At 34.4% G+C, this 6,000-nt stretch overlaps 1 long non-coding RNA gene across 1 annotated transcript; it reads left to right on the top strand.

Annotated features, from left to right (window-relative positions):
* Nucleotides 1–1,266: 1,266 nt before the first annotated feature.
* Nucleotides 1,267–5,260, top strand: LOC117796025. The gene is made up of 2 exons (XR_004620341.1): nt 1,267–1,969; nt 3,809–5,260. It is a non-coding gene; the product is annotated as an uncharacterized LOC117796025 (long non-coding RNA).
* Nucleotides 5,261–6,000: the final 740 nt, after the last annotated feature.

Raw genomic sequence — 6,000 nt, 5'->3', positions numbered from 1 at the left:
TTGGGATGTCCAAGATATTTAAGTAACAATGGAGTAGGTAATTTGGACCAACCCTGTTGCTGAGGACAGCAGTATCCAGTATTACTCATGAACATCCACGTGAAAATCCCGAAAAGCTATAAGCAAACTTAATCCAGCAGTATATGGCAAGACTAATATATCATGACTAACTTACAGATGGATGTCTTGCCCTACAATAAGTTTTTAAAAAAATGATGAGCTTGAATTAAAACCTGAATTTGAAGCCTGAGTCCACAGTTTACTTGTTATATCTCCTTGAGCAAATTATGTTACCCATGTAAGTCTTGTTTTTATCATCTCTGCAGTAGAGACGATAGCACTCCTCAAAGTACAATTGTGAGAATGAAATGAAGCAGTTCTCGTAAAGCACCTGAGTAGCCCAGGGAAACAGCCCTTTCCTTCTGCGGCCACTTCATTACTGGGGGAAATACAGGAGGCTCAGGGTCATGTTTATGTCCCAGCCGTTGTATTTTCTTTTAAATTTTCTTTGCATTTAGAAAATATAGATTCTTAGGAACTCAGTCCTTTCCTACCCAGAACTTTTCATCTGGTCCTCCATATGACTGCCAGGGACAGCTTCTGTGACCCTGAAGCTGGGCCCTTCTTAGGAGGATACAGATGTAGCAGCCAAATCAGTGTTGACATCTGGCCATCTGCATCACCAGCTAGTAGATCTCTCAGTGGCTCCATCTTTTACTCCCATTCTTAAGGCTGATTATTTCAGTTAGCAAAAACAAGATTGCCTATTTATTCATCAAATGTCTAAAGTACTCTGAGCCTAAAGATAAGTCAGAAAGTATTACAAGCAAAAAGAAAAATCCCTACAGCTGAAATTTTTGTGGGCAAAGACAGACAATAAAATACACATAATAAGTAAAGCATTTAGAATGTTTATTTTTCTGCACCTGCCCTAATCCTGATGTAATATTTAAGATTGATCATTGTCAAATAAATATTAAATGTGAAAGCGGCCCCCAATTTAGTATAGATACTTTACCACCTATAAAGTACTTGTGACTCTAAGTCACAAAGGTTCTGTCTCTGAATGTTATTAAAATTTTATTTTAGGGGTGCCTGGGCGGCACAGTGGTTAAGCGTCTGCCTTCGGTTCAGGGCGTGATCCTGGCGTTGTGGGATCGAGCCCCACATCAGGCTCTTCCGCTGTCAGCCTGTTTCTTCCTCTCCCAATCCCCCTGCTTGTGTTCCCTCTCTTGCTGGCTGTCTCTATCTCTGTCAAATAAATAAATAAAATCTTAAAAAAAAAAAAATTTATTTTAAGTCAGTTAGGAATCACAAAATAGCACTGAAATTACACTTAACATTTAATTTTGTACTTATTTTTAAAGAAGTAATTTTTGTTGAGAAAGAAAGATTCAGTGATTTCACACTAATAAATCTTCCAAATATCATAGAATTTTCTGTTTTGGGAACTAGAGAAAACTTAAGAGAATTATTGAGGATGCCTTTTTTGTGGACTCTAAGACCATTTAATTAGCTTTAGAGGAAAAAAGAAAACTCTTAACCACGGATATTTCTTATCTTTTTTTAATTTTAACTCTTTTTCTCCTTTGATCATGTAAGTGATTTATTGTAGGAAATTTCAAAATACAGGAAAAAATTAAAGCCAAACAAAATATCCCATCACCCAAAGATAACTACATTTTGTTGTATATTCATCTGTTTATTTTTAGAAGTAGACATTTGAACAAAATACAGAATAGTACGTTTTCAAATTTCCTAATAACGGCCTAAATCTTTACTTAGTTACTTTGTTAAAGTAAATATTTCAGATTACTATTTATTCCAGGTGCGCGGACCTTCACGAGCTGATCCCAACAAAGTAGTAGATGATCTGCTAACGCCCTGTTCTCCTGGTGACCCTGGTGCCATTGAAATGACATGGATGGATGTCCCTGGGGATAAACTTTTGGAGCCAGTTGTTTGCATGGTTTGACATTTAAAAAAATTTAAAACATTATAGTTTGTCATTTGTGAGACAAAGATAAACATTTTCAGTTATGTAGTATTAGCTAGAAAATGTCAGTATGATCAAGCATGTTTATGTATCCTAGCTACTCACAAAGTTGTAAAGATTAATTGAACTTTAAAATATAAAAAATAATTATCTTTAAAATATTTTCTTGGGCTTTAAGAAAGATTAAATTTTAAGTGAAAAAGCTACTTTTCAAAAAACACAGGTTTTTAAGCTTATATAGGTCTTATAGCTGGGATACTATCACCAGAATACTTATCTATATGGCATAAATTATTGTCAAGACTTAACTAAAAAGTAGAATTGGTGAAATTTCTTTTCTGAATCTAAGATTTATAAAATATCCAGAAACCTTAATGCATATATCATAGTAATCATAATGGTGTTTTTCTGTTTTACTTCTTCAGGCTTTGTAGAAAGTTAATGTAGTGCTTGGAAAAAAAAAAGTCCTGAAACCAGATTTTTATGATAAATTACATTTCTATAGTTTATATTGGAGGGATTTATAATTTTTAAGACTTATCTTGTAAGGTAGAGGAAGGTTACTGTGAAAAGCTACATATATTATTTTTATGTTTTCTTATTGGTGAATACTCAGTTTTTAAATCTGCTTCAGTTACAGATTTTCAAAGAGCTTTATGACAGAATTAACAGTAACTTCCAGAGGAGAAACTTATTTACATGATACGACACATAGATCTATAGACATACACATACCTCTATATGTATATAGTATATAATAGATATGTTTATGTGTTAATGATGCTTCTCTGAGAAGTTATTCAGAAACCCTTTTTTATTTCGGTCCTTGCTATGTTGTTGTTTTTTTTTTTAAAGATTTATTTATTTATTTTAGAGAGTGTGTGCGAGTGGGTGCGGGGGACAGGGGGGCGGTTGGGGGAGAGAGAATCTCAAGCAGACTCCCCGCTGAGTGTGGAACCCATCATGGGGATCCCTGAGATCATGATCTGAGCCAAAATCAGAGTCGGACGCTCAACTGACTGAGCCACCCAGGTACCCCACTATGTTATTTTTTGAAGATTTTGTTCTTTTGACCATTTTTCATACTGTTTTATAAGAACCGTAGCCCAGAAGTTAATCTTTTAATGAATCCATGGTATTAGCATATGTTCTTCCCATTTTGATCATAATTTTAACTAATAGTTAAAAATTCTGGGGGTGCCTGGGTGGCTCAGTTGGTTAAGTGTCTGGCTTTGGCTCAGGTCATGATCTTGGGCTCCCTGCTCAGCGGGGATTCTGCTTCTTCCTCTCCCTCTGCCCCCTCGCACTGGTACTCTCTGTCCCTCTCTCTCTTTCTCAAATAAATAAATAAAATCTTTAAAAAAATTTTTGATTAGTTGGTTTTAATTAAATGGTGTTGTGTTTCACATAAGAGTAAGTGGATAACTTCTGTAAATGAATGACTATATTCCTTTTGAGCTGTAATTGGTGAACTCTCTTATTTTAAGAAAAAACAGATAAGACCAAATAAGAGATCAGGGACATATTTTGGAGGGCCTTGATCCTCAGGCTAAAAGGATTATACTTCTGATGGGTAATGGAGAGCCATCAAAAGTTGTGGTCAGGACAAGGCAAGCAGTTTAAGTTGCTGTGCAAAGGAAGAACAGGATGAGAGATGTCCTTGAGAAGGAATAAGAGTTCATTGTTAATAACTTATGGCACACTGCGAGTACTTAGATTTAACTTCAGGTGGAAGGTTAGTTAATAATAATGCAGTGATTTTTATTTGATTAAATCTGTTACTAATACTCCTCCCTTCTTTTTCCCTGACAGTCGGATATGTTACGGTCACTATCTAACACAAAGCCCACAGTCAATGAACATGACTTGTTGAAATTAAAGAAGTTTACAGAAGATTTTGGCCAAGAAGGTTAAACCAAAGAGAACGAGGAAGACATTTACCATGTGTGTTCTTTATTTCATAGGTACTTTTGCCTTTCTTGGATGGCATTCATATTATTTCCAGTAAAACTCTTTTACCACAGGGAAATACAGATCTCACTCCAGAGTTCCTTTCATTTTATACATACTTCTGCTCCACTACCAGTTACATGCTCCTGTTTACAAAAATTATAAAATAATGGATAATAAGGAAATGAGTGATATATGAATGGCAAAAAATAGGAATTATCCAGTTAAGAAGAGGATTAACATTGATTGAGATACCAATACTTAGAATTGGTGGTATTTGCAAAGAGCATTTTTTTTTTTTACCATAATGAAATAGGGTTTATCTTATATTTTGAAAAAATAATTCTTAAGCATCATTCTCATCAATGTAAAACTTAAATATTTTAAATGATAGAATCTTTATTCTCAGGGATGGTCAATAAAACAGCAAAGAGCACTGTGATTGGGCTTGAAAGATTTTGAATTGTGTTCTAGCCAAGTCTCATTGATTTTTGATAGGCTGACATTTTCTTTGTGTAGATTTCAATAATTTCTTTAAAAACAACAAGCTTCTACATTTAATTAGATAATACCTTTCACTGTGCAATCTCAAAGACTTTCAAAATTGGCATTGTCTTCATCTTGAAGAAGAAAATTGTCTGTTTCAGGATCTTTTTGTAGCAAGATTGACCAAAACAGATGGCAAATAAATACATACTTTTTAAATAATTCTGTCATGAAATACTATAATGGGAACCTTTGCTAAAAGGAATGGCATCCCTTTGAATTATGGGAAGTTTCTTGTGGGTGTGTGTGTGTACATATATATATAGATATAATTTTTTTTTTTAATATAGGCTACCAAGGGTCTTGTCTTTTACCTTTTAAGTCCAGGGAACAGCTTGTCCTTGCCACACATACGTTATCAAGTGTAATGCTTGTGAAGCTTTAGAAATGAGCTAATGTCTCATTAAATAATAAAATACAAACATGATATGTTGTTTTAATATCTCCAAATAAATCTGAAGGTGTATGTTAACACACTTCAGCATCAACACTAAGTTGTGCCTTGTGCATTTGCATTGGCTCTATATGCAAAAGGATGATCAAGTTAGCTGGAATGAGGTAGATTCCTTAATTACTAGAAAGTTCTACCTTGCAAATACTATAGAATAACTTGCATTTTAAAATATATTTGCACATTTTACATATAATGCTCTATGGTTGCCTTTGGGTTTTCTGTACAGATTGTTTTTGTTGATACTAAATGGAAATCATAGGCCTGAAATACGCTCTTCTTACGTGAAGTAAATTGATATAACCTACTATTGGCTATATTCTGTGTATGCTTCTTTATTTTGGGATCTTCTGTATAGGAGAAATATTATCTAAATTGATTAGATACAAAGAAATCATTAGAAATTATTGAGAATGTATACATGAAAATTCTGTTCTTCAACAACTTTTATGTGAGGGTTGGGAGTTAACTTGGCAGACTAACAGTTTTTTGTGGCTGCCTTCTAAAATAATTTATATTCTTTATCGGCCTCAGAACTATATAGTATTGCTATTAATTATATCATTAGGAGAATTCACTTAATTATATAATAGTTGAAATTCAGAATTTTTGTAAATCCAGAATTTGTTTTGAGGACGTATTTTACTTAATTTGACAGAATACATGACCCAGTGGTAAGTAAGTATAGTGTTGATGATAAATGGATTCTCTGTCACACTTAATTCTTTTATTTTATTTTTTTAACAATTTTTTATTTATTTATTTATTTATTTATTTATTTATTTGACAGAGAGAGACAGCCAGCGAGAGAGGGAACACAAGCAGGGGGAGTGGGAGAGGAAGAAGCAGGCTCCTAGTGGAGAAGCCTGATGTGGGTCTCTTTCCCGGAACGCCGGGATCACGCCCTGAGCCGAAGGCAGACGCTTAACCGCTGTGCCACCCAGGCGCCCCGAGTCACACTTAATTCTTACATGTGCTTTGGAAACTGTATCTCAGTATCCATATTCACTTCCAGCCATAGCTCCATTTTGTATATTACATCTTCTACATTTTTTAC

This window comes from Ailuropoda melanoleuca, chromosome 14 (assembly GCF_002007445.2).
Source record: "Ailuropoda melanoleuca isolate Jingjing chromosome 14, ASM200744v2, whole genome shotgun sequence".
Taxonomy (NCBI): Eukaryota; Metazoa; Chordata; class Mammalia; order Carnivora; family Ursidae; genus Ailuropoda; species Ailuropoda melanoleuca.
The sequence above is the reverse complement of the archived record's forward strand: the minus strand, read 5'-3'. Positions and strand labels throughout refer to the sequence as shown.